General features: G+C 39.7%; 1 long non-coding RNA gene across 1 annotated transcript in view; it reads left to right on the top strand.

Moving 5' to 3' along the window:
• Nucleotides 1–1,993: 1,993 nt before the first annotated feature.
• Nucleotides 1,994–16,755, top strand: part of LOC147304548 (uncharacterized) — a 109,725-nt gene continuing 94,963 nt past the window's right edge. The window contains exon 1 of the long non-coding RNA XR_015126804.1: nt 1,994–2,140. This is a non-coding gene — a long non-coding RNA (uncharacterized LOC147304548). The remainder of the gene's footprint in view (nt 2,141–16,755) is intronic.

A 16,755-nucleotide genomic window follows, 5' to 3' on the forward strand; every position in this document is an offset into this window, starting at 1 on the left:
CTTAAACACCAAAAAGACCAAGGAGATCATTGTAGATTTCCGGAGGAAGGGTCATAACAACCATCTGCCTCTCTTCATTGGCAGTGAGGCGGTGGAGAGGGTGAGCAGTTTTAAATTCTTGGGGGTAACTGTGACCGAGGACCTGTCCTGGGGCAACCATATCACCTCAGTTGTACGTAAGGCCCAACAGCGCCTCTACTACCTGAGGAGACTGCGGAGCGCACACATTCCCAGACCTCTGATGTTGAACTTCTATAACTGTGCCATCAGCAGCGTTCTGACGTATGGATTTCTAGTGTGGTTCCCCAGCTGCACCAAGGCCGATCAGCAAGCACTCCAGCGGGTGGTGAAAGAAGCTGGCAGAATTATTGGAACAAGTCTGCCAGAGATCAGTAATATCTTCCCCACTCGCTGTCTGAGGAGGGTGCACTGTATCCTGCGGGACCAACATCACCCTGCGCGCCACCTTTTCCATCTGCTGCCCTCAGGGAGAAGGTACAGGTCTATACAGGCCAGAACATCCAGACTGGCCAACAGCCTGTATCCACAGGCTGTGAGGCTCCTGAACTCTCTGCCCCCCTCCCCTCTCTGCCCCCCTCTCACGGACAATAACCATATCCAACTTCTTAATAGCAATGAACTGGTCTGCATTGGTGCATTATATCTTTATTCTCTCCCCCCCCCCCCCCTCTTTCTTAAATAGACAACCATCATATCTCACAGTACAATAATATTGAACGGGTTGCATTGTTGCATTTTGTCATGTTTCTCAGGTCTTTGTCTGAATGTCCTATGAACATTACCTGTCTTGTTCTCATGTTGTTGCTAAGGATTGTCTCATTGCACTGAAGTCACACTGGGTTAAATATTTACACTTGGGTTTTAAGGGGTGTTTTTTTTAAATTTTATTTTATTTATTTTTTTACGGGTTGTACGGAAGCCCCAAACGCAATTTCATTGTTCTTTGACAATGACAATAAATAAATACTTGACTTGACTTGACTACTTGAACACCAACACAACAGTGTTGTAAATTTAACCACCCAAAAATAATTAGTTAACACCATCTTCTTATATATTCATACTGTGTGTTTGTAGAGACCTGGAATGTAAACGTTCCTGTCTTTAGATACTTTGAGTCAGCTTCTGTTGTTTAAATGTGCTCTGTGAGGATATTTTCTCATTAAAAAAAGAAGAAGATAATAACACGTATTTAACACAGTTCAGTGGGATACAGTGGGTGAGGTTAACTGGTGATTCTAAATTGCCCTTAGGTTTGAATGTGAACGTCTCTGTCTGCTAACCCTGCCAGAGACTGGTGACCAGTCCAGGCTGTACCCCGCCTCTCGCCCTGAGCTCCGATCGACTCCTCCGGCCACATGTGACCCTGAATTGCGGAAGAGAATGGATAGATGGATGAACAGTGGGAAACACACTGGACTTTGAGGATAAAACCAAAGTATCAGTCCAATTGTGTTAGTATCAATCTGATACTGACACCAGTATCAATACTATCGATCGATCTGCCCACCTGTAGCTAGCGTAGGTTTGAGAGAAAATTAAGAAGGGGAAAAGGTTTCCCTTTTATTTATTTGTGATTTTAGCTGAAGGACTCAGAACAGCAGTAACAGAACAACGTCAGTGCTGAATGCCTGTGTGGAATTTTACATGTCCTCATTTATACAAACAAGTGGTACATACTAGGTGCTATAAAGAATCTATGGTAACCACTCTACAACCCAGCATGACAGCCCAGACTAACACCATCCGCCTTTCCTTCGTACAAAATGATTTCTTAAATTCAGAATTTCTAAATAAACGTGACCTTCAGATCTGAAAGTTAAAGATGAACTGTTTGGGTTAAAGCACCACCTAAAGGCTCTCGTCATGTGGTGAACGGTGTCAGTCACTCCGTCACGCGGGGTTAGACCCGGTACTGCCATGTTGCGGCAGCGCGGCGCAGCTGCGCGCCATCAGGTCGGGTGCAGCAGCCTTTGGCAGAAGGACTTCACCTCCTCCACTCTTCCCTGCTCGGCTGCGCTCAGGCAAAGGTGGCGTGGCTGAGGGCGGGGGAAAAAGAAAAGAAAAAAATAGGATGCCCATTTGTACTAAACATACCGAGAGCAGCTGCGCGACGGGGGTAAGTTTCTCCATGAGAAATTCTAAAGATTGGTGCAAAGAGCTATTGAAAAGTTGTGAGCAATACGCTGCTGTTAATTATTCTGTTAAGTGGGTCACAGAGGGACCGTGATTTCTTGTGTCCGGGCACCTGACCGGTTTGTTTTGGCGCCGCCGGGAAGTGATGGATCCGGACACTTGGTCACATTGTGCGTCGCGGCATCCCTGAAATTTTAGTTTTAGATTTTTTAAAAAAAATAATGTAATATTTGAGGTGGTCTGGTGGTCATCAGCGGTGAACGTGGTGCACTGGAGAGGAGATGGTTTGTACAGTAATGATGATGTTGATGTTCATGGGGATGACCATGATGGCATTTACCTGTTGCAGCCCACTCCTGACTGTGAAACGGTCCATCAGGGGAAGTGCAGGTTTGCATCACCTCGTGATATGATGTGCAGCAACACTCCCACCCAGCATGCCCCTTCATTCATTCAGAGTGCTTTCAAGCCAAGAATTTAATTCTGATTTCAACAGAAAGGAAAAGGAAAGCCCTGGATAAATGTATTTATTCATACATTTGTCTTGAAAACAGTCACAACAATATCATAACTTCATTTCTTAACACTGAGTGTTTCTGCTCTCATCCCCCATCCCCTCCTCGTGGGAGCAGGTGGTGGTATGAGGACATAGTCGCAAGCTCTCGCTACCTGAGAGTCAAAGAGAGGCTCCTCTCTTCCTGCAGGGTTTGGAGGCGCTTCTCAATGTGAAAGCTCATTTCCCATGCTTTTCATGCCTGGAGTTTAAACCCTTTGATGTTTTCTAATGCTGGAATCGCTCTCCAGTATGTCAATGTTCTCAGACTGACTTATGAATCTTTTAATTAACCCACTTGTATGCGCACAGCAGCATTGTCCTCTGTGAAATGCCATCGAGGGGGTGGGGAGCCATGACAGAATGGCATGCTGTCAGTGGGAATTTCAAAGTCAATGGCAATTTTAGCTGTAAATGATGGTTGGTTTGATAGTGCCTCCGACTTATTACCACCAGAAAAAATTACTCCTTTATACAGTACAGCAGTGAAGCTGGTGATTAAGACTTCAGCTACATGATGCAATATTAATGACTTTGGAAGATATCAAAGGATAACATCAGTGGCGCAATAGCCTGGAGTAAGCCTGCATTAATAATGTGCTTAATTCCATCAGCAATGTTTCTTCAGCGCCTTTATGTTGAGCCCTGTGCCAAAATGAAAGATCTTTAATTATTCCATACATTTTAATTTGACTCTAATGTGCATCTCCTATTCCTCGTTGAACTTCTCCTTCTATAGCTCCATCACATGGATCATGGATTTTTCAAATGTGACTTTTTCTTCATGGATGACACGAGTCATATCGTTACGCACCGTGTGCCTGAACTATATATGAATCTGAATACTTTAATGATCCCTAAGGAAATGATGTTAAAGCTGCATATAAAATGCGATTGGTCATGTGATTACCAGTAACAGTCAGCAGATGGCAAAATGCTCTCAGGGATAGGAGATGGCCTGTTAGGCTGCTGTGTGACATTCTGAAGTGTGACGTGCTCCACTCCACAGAATGCTGGCCGAGTGTCAGAGAAGTAGCTGCTGCTTCGCCTCGCTTCTCTTTCTTAGTTCAGTTGTAACTCTAAACTCAGGAGTCTTCAGTGAAAAGCATTCAGCCTCATTACATGAGAGGTTCTTGGTTAGTTCAGTAGTTAAACTCTGAAGAATTCAGAGGTTGCAAAATTTTGTTCTTAATAATTACAAGTAACGATACTTGTGTTAAGTAATACTCTGATAAAAATAAAACTACTGATTCGACTTTTTTATTCAAAGAAAAGGAAAAAAGTAAGAAATTACAAAGTCATTCTCTTTGCTATATTAATTTAACATACAAGTGGGACTTGGCAGGTAGGGGAACCCTGAAATTGGCTGTAGTAGCTCTGCGTGTGAAACATAATCACAGCTTGCAATAATTTCTATCCAGCGATCCAGCAGGTTTTCTTTGTGTACAGGCTTTGATCACCTGACCTGTGCTGCTGCTCTGAGGTTTACTGCTCCTCGTGGATTTACACAATGACTTAAACCAGATGTAAACAGATGTTTCCCAGCTAAGCTATCTTGGCTGATATTACAATTACTATAACGGTTGAATCTAAGCTGCTTAAATTCAAATGAATCTGTTACACTCGATGCAACCAAACTGACCATGAACACCACAGCCACTGAGTACCAGTCCATCATAGACCTTTACTGTAAAGTCATCAAAGGAAGTCACGCTAACTTGTTCATCCTGCACTAAGCTTCCACGTCATGCAACATTTGAATAACAGAAACTTTGTGTACCTCATTTTTATGGGAAGTTTCATAAAAAGGCTGGAGCCTATCCAAGCTGTCTTAGGGCAATAGGCAGGGTACACTCTGGACAGGTTGCCAGTCTGTCACAACCATGGCCACCTATGGCCAATTTAGTGTTACTAATTAACATATCCCCACCGCATGTCTTTGGACTGCGGGAGGAAGCCGGAGTACCTGGAAAAACCCCACAGAGACATGCGGAGAACATGAAAACTCCACACAGAAAGACCCCAGCCAGGTGGTGGAATTAAACTCAGGCCCATCTTGCTGTGAGGAAACAGCGCAAACCACCGTGTTGCCAGATCAGCATTTAAATGGTTTACTTTCACAAGTTCAGAGCTTCACACTTGACTTAAACAGAAAGGAAGCTGTAGACTTCAGGGTCTCCAAGGCCAAAACCAAAATTCCCCATCCTGGCTAAAAAATAAAAACAATTCTTATCTAAAAACACAAAAGTACAATGTCTAAACTCCCTGTCCAGCCACAAAACAGGAGAAAACTACTTTAAAGAAAATGGCAGAACTTTACTTTTAAAACAGAATATCCTAACAAAGTTCACCAAAACAGAAACATCTAAGTACAGAATTACTCAGACACCGGGTACACAGGATTAAGTTTCATATCTGCACCAAACATGCTGTTTTGGTTCCCTGCAGCCTCAGTACAGCTCTATAAATGTTGCATCAGTTTTTTTGATTTAGCCTCTTTCAGCTCTTTGTATGAGATAAGCTGTGAATGCCTTTACTTTGTTAAGGTTCCCTCTGTTTAGGCTCACATTGGTTTGGTGTTTAAAGGCAATGATGTCAAGTTAAAACTGAAATGTTATGGTGTACAAAAAATAAACTCCAAACACGCAACCATGACATGCGGTCATGGTATTTGTTTGCCTGTTGGTCATAATTTATTACAGTATAGAATTCCCTGTTATTCAACATTTACACAGTTTTTCCTACTAAATTTGCATTTGTGTGTTTTTTTTTAAAGAGACATTTGTAGAAATGTACTTGTTTCTATTGTCTGGGTTAAGATGGGCAGATGTGTTACGGCATGTTTACACTGAGGGACTCTGCTGGAGGTGAACCAGTTCAGTTTTTTCTGCTCTGATCCAGTACCAGTTTCTGCTGACACCTGATCAGTATCAGGTTTAAATAAGCTGTTATCCTTGCTGTGGGGCAGTGATTTGGAATCATTCTTTCACCTGTAAGACAACGTCAGGCTTGAAGTAAGCAGCTTTGCTAGCTTAGAAGAATATAATTTTACTCAGTTTATGTCAGGTCTGAGGTAATGAGAGGACCCAAACGCAGGACTTTACAGCGGCAAACAGTGAACAAGGATGTGCAAATCCCAGCACTCTGTGCCGTTTTCTGCCAGATCCCGCACAGGGCTCGTGTCCATGGCATGAATCGTGGAACAGCAACTTCCAATCTGTACAGTGGCTCCGCTGCTGTGACAGACTCCTAGTGAAGAAACACTAACACTGAACTTCCTGCCCTGACACAGGAAGTGTATGCTCTGCTGGGCCTTTTTGGTTATTGTGTCTATGTTGGTTGAAAACATCAGATCCTGGGTGACTGTAGAAGGTTTCCACAGCAGACACAGTGCTGTTGAGTAAGGTGAGGTATCCTTTTAAATTACTTTCAGCTGGATCTGGAGCTATTCTAAAAAAACAATTAAAATCCTTAACAAATTAAAATAATAAAGTAGCCATCACCTCCCTGGTAGGGATGGGTATCGTTTAGGTTTTATCCGATACCGGTGCCAAACCGGTACTTTTGAAACGGTGCCGGTGCTTAAACGGTGCTTAAAGAATGGAGAACACAAACTTTGTCCAAAAACCTCTCATGTTCAGCTGTTTTTTGTAAAAAGATAACAATGTTAGCCTTTTCTGCAGCTATGGGGCATATATGGTATCACTCTTGGCTGGAAGCAGTGCTTAAACAATGGAAAAAAACACAAACTTTGTCCAAAAACCTCTCATGTTTAACTGTTTTCCACTTTTTCTTTGGTCATTTTAGCCTTTTTGTCCAGGGTGAAGGGAGTATCTGCCATCAAACAAGAAGACAGCCGCATGTAGCTATGATGATGTTTGCTAGTTCACCTTACATGCATTAATGTAATAACGTGGTTAGCCTACTCAACGTAAATTACACACGAACAACATTAAGCTACTCACGCAGAGAAGAACGGCTGCTGCTGCATCATCATCCTCATCATTTCTGCTACACTGGCAGGGCTAGGGGCCAGGACTCTCCTCTTCGGGATTTTGGGGGATGTTGCTAACTCCGGGTCGATAACAGGCACCACACCCGCAGTAGATGTGCTCGGTGTGAGGTCTCGCAGCAAGCTATCAAATACAGCGCATTTCTCGGCTTTAACAAAACGCTATACGTCTCCAGGTGTTTCATCGGATTCGAGGTGTTACCTCCTTTGACAGTATCACAGTATCAGCTTAAAGCACTTGTTGCAGGCTGCTGGGAAGTACAGCCAGACTTTTGACCGCTTCGCCTTGGGCATTTTTAATCTGTAGCTCTGCTCTAAAAGAACGTACGTACCTGGCCCCGCCTACTATCCTCGGAAACTTAAAATGATTGGCTAGAATCTAAAGTGTGTGACATCTCAGGAAAAAAAAGCACCGAAATAAAGCCCCGAAATGTGCGGTGCTTTTCGGTCTGGTTACTACCGTTTATGTCAGAACCGATACCGGTACCCATCCCTACTCCCTGGCTGGCAACAAATGATATAGAAGCAGACTAGTCAGTCTTAAAGCTACAATAAGCTCAAAATCTATAGTGATCTAGTTTACATTAGCAAATGTTTTTAATGTGATTCAGAGTACAGATGAAAAGCAGACACAGGTAAAGGTAAAATGTGTTTTACCATGAAATTAACTCTTTATCTCCTTTTAACTGCAGTAACGCACAGTCGAACCGTTTTTCATTCTAACCTATATGGTCTTCAATAGACAATATAGGGAAATATTAACATTACTGTAAAAGACAATGTCAGAAAATACCACTGAAACTGCTATTTTTATCTTAAGTGATTCTATGATGAAATTTAGAGGTCTAAGGCTCGACTTCACACAAAGACAGAAAGGCAAACAATCACAGAGAGAAGACTGACTTAGAAGGTGTGAGGAACACAGGGGAGCCATGATAACAGAAGCAAGAGATGAAATGTAAGGAAACTAAAATCTAGATAACAAAACTAAGAAGACTTGAGAAAAAAATATGACGCACAGAGAAAACCCCAAACCAACAAAGAATCCTAAAAGAAAGATATTTAAAAAATATATATCATAGATTCATTTCAATAAGAAGACTTGAGACTAACATGTTTTATTGAGATAGAGAAATGAACACATTAAACGTCAATAACCATGTTAGCAGAACAGAATCACAGCAGTGATAGGATTTAGGACAGGACCTCCTGGGGTCTTGATGGTGGTGGTGACGATGAGGCTTGGATGGAGCTCTAAGGGAAAGTCTGATGGGGAGAAAGACGAAACATTTGTAAACCAATCTGAGTGGACGCTGACTGGCTGAAATAAGGTCGGCAAGAAGGTGACTGGACTAGAGTAATGATGTCAGTATTGTGTTGGACATGGTGGGAAAGTGGTAATGGTGTAACGAACAGACGAGCAGCTGAGCACCCAAGAAAGCAGCAGTGATTACAGATTTTCCTTACTGAACTTGTCCATAAGCTACATTTACTGTATATACCGTACTTTCCACACTCTAAGGCACATTAAAATCCTTTAATTTTCTCAAAAATCAACAGCGCGCCTTATGTATGAATTCTGGTTGTGCTTACTGACCTCAAACCGATTTTATGTTCTACACGGCGCTCAAAAATCTGTCAAAAAATATTTTAGTGCGACTTTGGTAAGCTACGAAGCCGCACCACTTGATGGATTGTCGGAGCATTACAGCTACCGTAGTCAGGAGCCTCTCGGAGTAATCTGGGTCCAAAACTCCGTCAGCTTCAGGTCCCAAAGTCAAAAGAAACACTGTGGCATCACTGAGAATGAAAAACTGTCTAAATTCTTTCATCTTTAATAAAATGATCAGCGTTGCTGCTTTACCAGCATCAGTCCACGTAACTATTTAAGATGCATAATGTGCAGTATAGTAAGACTTAAGACTGGGCGACATATTGAGTTTTTAACCCTTTAAAACCGGTCGGAGCGGGCACGCTCCGTTTTGCGAAACTATTTTTAAATCTCTGTAGAACTGGAACCACGTAAGGTAGCGCATTAATTTTTTTGCATATGAAAGCGGAGGAGTTGTACTTACATCTTATGCCATCAGCTTGTCCTAGGTCACGGTTTCCTTCCACATATAGCTTTGCAAAAATTGCATAAAAAGCACTTACAGCAACAAAAACACAATATTCCAGAAACACGCTTTTAACTAGGTTGGAATAGACGTCAGCGCGAACTATCGTATGTCCGCCATTACCGGGCCAAAACTGGAAGTGATGTCATTCTTGCGGAAAATGTAGTTTTTACCTTCAAGGCCTTATAAGCCTATACTGGTGTTTTTAAAAGTCATATTTGGCTTTATGCTTTTCTGAATAGTTTCTGGGATGCTTAGAACCCAAAAGGCACTGCTGGAAATAGTTTATTTTGAAGCACATGCTGGTTTTTTTTGCAAGTTTGCATTATGATATTTATTTTCGTTTTTCCTGCAGGATATAAAAATTGGTGTATCTCAAAAATAAAACTACGATGACACTCAAAATAAATTTCCTGCGGTTTAAAACTTTTTTGTGCAACTTTTTGCACGATTTACTATTTTTTTATAGTTTAGTGCACTTTTGGATTTATGTTGTTCTTTGGACTTAATGCATACATAATATTAAAATTTGGGCTATAATGGTTGTATTGATGTATAGCAACCTGTAATGCTCCCAAAAATGGCACTACAGCATGTAAAAATATAATGTAAGCTCTGGCGGACTTGGTTCTATGGTAAGGCAAGGCAAGGCAAGGCAAGTTTATTTGTATAGCACAATTCAACAACAAGGTGATTCAAAGTGCTTTACAGAGACATTAGAAACAAGAACAAATAAAAAGCATGATTTAAAATTGAATAAAACAAGCAAATAAACTAACTAACTAATTAACAAACAAACAAACAACAGTATATAAAATCAAAACAGATAAAATCAGAACAGTAGATAAAATCAGTAGTTAAATGTAAGTTTTGAAATTTAAGCTTAAAGTGTGGATTTGGTGCTTTATTCAAATGCAGCTGAGAACAGGTGAGTCTGGTAGGTCTTAAAGGATTAAATATATCAATATATTTTTATATGAGATATAAGATCTGACAATATAGTTTATATCAATATAGTCTATGTTATGTTATAATAAATACTTGTGAAGCTGCAAGTTTGCCTCTCTTTCGTCCACTTTTGTCTCTACGCAGCGTTACTCTGCCTCTCCTTCACTGAACACAACTCCCCCATCGCTTCACCTGCAGGCAGCACAAAACGGACATGGCAGCTATCAAAGAGGAGCTGCTCAGTAAAAAGAAAACATTTGGAGATTATTATTTTAGTGCTATCAGCGTTAATCTTGTTAAAATGACGCATAACTGCATTAACACAGCAAATCTCCCTTAACAAGTTACCACGGATCGCCCCATGCGGGCTGCACGGCATCAACGCATTAACGAGCTGACCGCACTCACTGCGCTAACCCGTTGACGGCCTAAAATCCTTTCATTTTCTCAAAAATCAACACCTTATGTATGAATTCTGGTCGTGTTTACTGACCGCGAACCGATTTTATGTGGCAATCTGTCAAAAAATATTTTAGTACGACTTTGGTAAACTATGAAGCCGCACCGCTTGATAATGCTCCTTGATTGGAGCATTACGGCTACCTAGGGCTGCTCGATTATGGCAAAAATGATAATCACGATTATTTTCACTGAAATTGAGATCACGATTATTTGACGATATTTATTTAACCCTTTAAGACCTACTATAGAACCAAGTCCACCAGAGCTTATATTATTTTTTTTACATGCTGTAGTGCCATTTGTGGGAGCATTTCAAGTTGCTATACATCAATACAACTGTTATAGCCCATATTTTAATAATATGTATGCATTAAGTCCATAGTAATTACATAAATTGCAAAAAAGTGCAATAAACTACAAAAAAAATTGAAAATTGCTTTTGTTTTGTTTACATATATTTCTACTTGGAGAAATTTAAGAGGTTTATCCCTCAAAACTTTAAATACAATAAAGTTGCAAAAAATAGTTTACAACAACAGGAAATTTATTTTGAGTGTCTTCATAGTTTTATTTTGGAGATACAGCAATTTTTATATACTGCAGGAAAAACAAAAAACAATCCTATGATGCAAATTTGCAAAGAAAACAGCAGGTACATCATTTCACTGTGGGAAGTGTTACGAACAGCTGATAGGAACGGCAAAGCGTGTTTCTGGAATATTATGTTTTTGTTCCTGCAAGCGCTTTTTATGCAATTTTTGCAAAGCTATATGTGGAAGGAAACCGTGACCGAGGACAAGCTGATGGCATCAGATGTAAGTACAACTCCTCCGGTTTCATATGCAAAACAAATTATTGCGCTAGCTTACACGGTTCAGGTTCTACAGGGATTTAACAATAGTTACACAACACGGAGCGTGCTGCTCTGACCGGCTTTAAAGGGTTAACAATGACTTTAAAAAAATAATATAAAATAGTGTGCAACACCACTGAAGTTTTTTTTTTTTTTAAACTCTCTTTTCAACCAACGGCAGTCACTCTCCTCTCCAAATAACTTCTGCTTAGCTTTCCGAGCTTCCCTCGGGTCCTCTTAATCAGCGGTCTCCACCCTTTTTTGCGCCACGGACGGTTTATGCCCGACAATATTTTCACAGACCGGCCTTTAAGGTGTCGCGGATAAATGAGGGAGGGGCTAATAATCGGCTCAGTCATTTTTAATGATCGTTGAAAGCCCAGATCGTAATCGTGATTAAAATTCGATTAATTGAGCAGCCCTACGGCTACCGTAGTCGGGAGCCTCGCGGAGTGATACGTACTGTGCTTCAACGTAATATTACCGTATTGTGTGTGTATAAGGGCCACAAATGGCACCTGTTCAGAGACGTGGTTACAAGGAGGATTTCAAACTCCAGGCTGTCAGTCACGCAGTAGAAGTTGGGAACAGAGCAGCTGCTTGTTATTATGCTCAGCATCTGTTAGTTTACATTTTGACTGCACAATTGTGAGGTTTTTGTTATGCACAAAAACAACATTGTTTTATTTTATTTATGGAAATGTATCATTTAATGAATGCTGATAATTTATTTCTGAGTATTTTTTTCTTGTACATCTGCGCTGTATGTTAATAAAAGTGCCTGTGTGACATCTGGGACACAGCTTTGACTAAGAACTCTCTTTTTGTTCTTACCTTACGGCTTTAAAAAAAAAAATCGAGATATATATCGTATATCGCCATCCAGCTAAAGAATCCTAGTCCTAGTAAGACTGTTTCTATGCAAAATATTTACCTTTAACTGTAAAAATCATTCTTAATAAAGATATCACAAATATCGCTCTCACTGTTAGGTTGTAAGTTATGACGTAATTAAACATGCATGGCAAGGGAAAGCAGTAATTACAAACCATGTAATGTAGAGAGTCGGGATGTGGATAGGTCAGAAAAAAAGTAGACAAGATTATATGGAAGCCTTTGATGCTGTGTCTGGCTATGGGAATCTTAGGGTGCCTTCCGGGAAAGAGCCTCTCACACAACATCAATAATGAATGAAAGATATCTTGTTCAGTGGAAGACTGAACTTAACTGGCATACTGATTTGCTACTATGAACCTTATGTAAAAATTGCATCAGTGTGTTTGTTATGCTTCATTAGCTAGATAAGGAGCTGTCACTGATGACTGTGAATGCAGATGGGATGTTGAAACAGGAATCAAGAAAAAAGACGACTTTCTGCATCATTCCATTGTTTTGACTGGTTTCTTAGCTGTTGAGGTGTTCACCTCATTTGTATAATACATAATAATGGTGGTGTCCATATGGGGAAGTGTACTATTGTACCAGCCATTTATACTATTCGACACGCCGCTGATCAGCTTATTAGTCTCAGTAATAATAATAATAATAATAATAATAATAATAATAATGATGATGCATTTTATTTATAGGCGCCTTTCAGACCCTCAAGGTCACCTTACAGTAACACGTAAACAATACCATAAAAAAACATAAGAAAAATGTATATATAGCAAACATGGTAGATAAAATTTAGACATAAACAGTCATAAAAGTATAAAAGCAAATATAAAAACTGAGCAAGGTAAAAATGGTCTAAGACAGATCAGGTGTATGCAATTCTAAACAGATGAGTTTTGAGTAGTGATTTAAAAGTGGTGAGACAGTGTGTGGTCTGTAGAGCAAGAGGAAGTGCATCCAAAGTCTCGGGGCAGAACAACTAAAGGCTCTGAGTCCCACTGTAGTCAGGCGAGCAGGTGCAGTAATGGTGTTTGTAGGTATCGTTCGTAGTGCTGCATTAACATCATCTAGCAGACCTTCTGAGGGTACTTCATGTAGTCTTGGTAATACTGTCATAATCTCTTCATTTCTATAATGGAATTGTGTCGTTTGATATCTATCTATCTATCTATAGATATATATGTATGTATATATATATGATTTCTCAGGCATTATAAATAATTCAGACATTATACCAAACTGTGAATAGGATGCTATGATATTTTACTTTTTTCTAAAATTTTTTATCTACATTCTAATAATTATTTGTAGAAATAAGAAGAAACTGGCACCCAGAAAATGTGGAATCACAGTGAAATTCAGCAACCCAAAGTTATCAGGTATAAAATTACACTACTCTCAAGTTTGAGGCTATGGGCCTTAGTTGATTGCATTGTATTGTCCATTTTGATTTTATTAATTGGTTTTATTTATTTCATTTTAATTTATTTAAATGTTGAGTATTGTGTTAAAATCTTCTGGATTTTTAGTGTAATATTACTTGTAACTATATAATTTTAATGTTCAGCACTTAGGTCAACCCTGTGCTATATAACTAAACTTTACATTGACTTCTCTGAGAAGTCAGAAATAATCAAGTATAATGTTTAACTACTAAAACTATTTTTTCTTTTCAGGAATGCAAGTAACAAACTGTAACTTGGTATCTTAATCAAAAATATTCATGTGGTTAATAATAATCATTTTGCATTAAAAATGTGATTTTGATTAAAGAGCTTATGCATGCTGGTGGATTAAAATGATTCTGATAACCATTACAATACATTACATTACATTCAGTGGTGGTTTAAAAAATTTGTGGCACACGACACAATTCCATTATAGCAATGAAGAGATTATGAGGAGGTGGAGGAGTTTCTATGAGAAATGGAGGATCCAATGATAATTCAGTGTGGCGGTAAAGTTTAACATGGAAGTGCTAACTCTTCTTGCCTTATAACTTTTTTAACACTGAGGAGAGCTGGGACTTCTCTGCAGCAGGAGATATTTGAAGGGCATGTTGCTGTGCTTTAAATACTGTTCTAATTTGCAATGCTAATAACTTGATTCTTATTTGAATAATCCTCTTTGTTACCTAATGCTCTATCATGTGCGTTGTAGGCTTGCTGCTTTGATAATCCACCTGTATTCTTTGTCACTCCCTGCTACCTAAGCCAAAAGCTCTTAAATAATAACAGTGGTTGTTTGCTTTTAACCTCTGGATTAGTGGGGTTTCTCATTTTAGGGCATGTTTTTTTTGTGACTGAAGCCATACAGTCTATAATGTGCAGTATTTAGCCTAAACATTGTGAAGAATAGTGATTATTAGCTGGTAATCGAACTGCTCTTCCCTTTTCATGCATGATCTCTGGAAACTGGTGGGGGAATCAGGCTACGACATTGTCTGAAGTTGTTCTTTCTTACATGCAACACACAGCAGCAGACAGTGTGCTTTATATATATACTCACCAGGCACTTCAGTTTGTAGACACATTCAAAGGATTTTTAATGCAAATATATAATTAATAAAGTCCAGTTAGCTAAGAACAGGAAACTAAAGCCACAGTTTGCAATGTTCAACAAAATTGGACAATAGACGACTGAAAACGTTGCCTGGTCTGATGAATCTTGATTTCTTCTGTGATATTTGGATGGTAGGATTAGAGTTTGGCATAAACAACCTGAATGAATGGATCCATCCTGCCTTGTGTCAAGTTTTCTGGCTGGTGGTGATGGTTTAATTGTGTGGGAGTTATTTTGCTGGCATACTATGGGTATCATGGTTTTGGGTCTTTTTTTAAATGGAACTTTTAAGAACATTTTATACAAAAGAGAAACAAACAAAAAACGCAATGAAACAAAAACAATGGGTGGAGAGATGTTATACAAAGTCACAGGATTACAAATATAGTGATAAGTGGACATCAAGCACACAGCAGCATGAAGCAATTCCAGAATTGGTCCAGGAAAGTCCAGGGATGGTTTCCAGATGGCCTGAAAACTGGTGAGAGACTTGCCTTTACAGCAATGAATCTGCTCAAGTCTAGTGAGAAGTAGTATTTCATTGAGCAACCTTTTGAAACAGGGAGGTGATGATAGGATTTCCATTCTAGTAAGATTATCTAGTAAGATTATTCTCTTTATCATGCCTTCCCTGAGGAGTTTCCTTTGGTGAGATGGAAGTGGCCAAGTCCTCTCAGAGCAGCAAGTGATGGCCAGGTTCCAGTCTAGTTGGATGTCCCTAACAAACTGTTTAGAAAACTTCAAAAATGGCCCTCCAGAAATTGTCTAGGACCACACCAAAACAGTTGTGAGAGTGACTCTTCTGTGACACCACATTTATCACATAAGAGGGAGACAGTACCAACAGTTTTGTCGAGTTTTGTCTTGGTGATTCTGACTGAAACAGCACAATCCCCCTCTTTTTCAATCGAGGAAGACTGTATTCATCAGCGCTGGCCGATGGCTGTTGGTCATAGAAGAGTAAAAAAGGGAAATGCAGATGGTTCCAAATCATCAGAGTTTCTAAGAATGAAGTTATCACCAAAGGCGGCATAGGAAGGCAGTTGTCCAAAAACAGCAGCGCTGGAGGGGAATAATCCATAACTAATGAGGATTCAGGCTTTAGCTTTGGAGATACGAGGTTTATTCCTCCACACAAAGGAAAGAATAAGAGAAGCACATTTTTTAAGAAAAGACACTGGTAGATAAATGCACACGTTCTCAGAGAGATCTAAAACATTTTTACACAACCATTTTTATAAGGTTGATATGGCCAATCATAGAAAGCAGGAGGAGAGACCACTTTTTACCACTTGGCTTTTAATTTATCTAACCAGTCTTCTCTTGTGCTTTTACTTTTATTGTCTTGTTATCCCCGATTTGTTCCCACTATGTCTCCTAGCTGTTTTTTCTCCCCTCATTATCTGGTGAGTATTTATTGTCCGAGTTGTAGAGGATCAGAAGAATCACACGTAGCAAATTTGTTTTGAAGTTTCTGTCCTGCATTTGGGTTCACATTGTGCCACACAGTGACATACGACAAATGAATGTAACTAGATTGGATCCAGCAAGCATGGATTTGGATGTGTGGCAGCAGTTGGCTCACTGTTTTAGAAAGGACTCTCAAATAAATGTCCTGGCTCACCCCAGGGTATGAACCGCACTACTGGGGAATGGAGATGCTGTTCATCTTCTTCATGAGAGGTGGAGCTCTGCTGCTTTACACTGGCGCAGTTGTTTGCCTAGTTTTCTTTCCTTCTTTTTTTTTTTTTTTGCCTGTCCTGTTTGGATCTTTAGCCATCAGAATTGTTGTCTGAATCATGGCCTTGCCATATTGGCCCATTTGATTGACCTTTCTTATAATTATGTATTTATTTGATTTGATTTTCGGTTGTTACAGACGGGACAGACATGACTGGCGGATAGGACAGGGAGAAAGAATAAAAGAAGGAGAGGGAGAGAAAGAAAAATAGAGGAGGAGAGAAGAGACGGTGAGAAAGGGGGGAAGAAAAAAAAAGAAAAACAAACAAAAACATCTTGATCACCTGTATGCAGATAAAAAAAAACAGAAGAGAAAACAAACAAGAAAGAGCAAAATAATAAATACAACACCATCACAATAAACTAGCTAACAGTAGATAACAGTAGATACTAAATATTAAACGATATTGTGCAGCACGCAAGATCGACAGCGCACAATGTGCTTTGAGGTAAC

Source organism: Aulonocara sp. 'chitande type north' Nkhata Bay, linkage group LG22 (assembly GCF_057382095.1).
Source record: "Aulonocara sp. 'chitande type north' Nkhata Bay isolate Kocher_YH1m ecotype deep benthic linkage group LG22, A_spYH_male_GT1.1, whole genome shotgun sequence".
In the NCBI taxonomy this organism is placed as follows: Eukaryota; Metazoa; Chordata; class Actinopteri; order Cichliformes; family Cichlidae; genus Aulonocara; species Aulonocara sp. 'chitande type north' Nkhata Bay.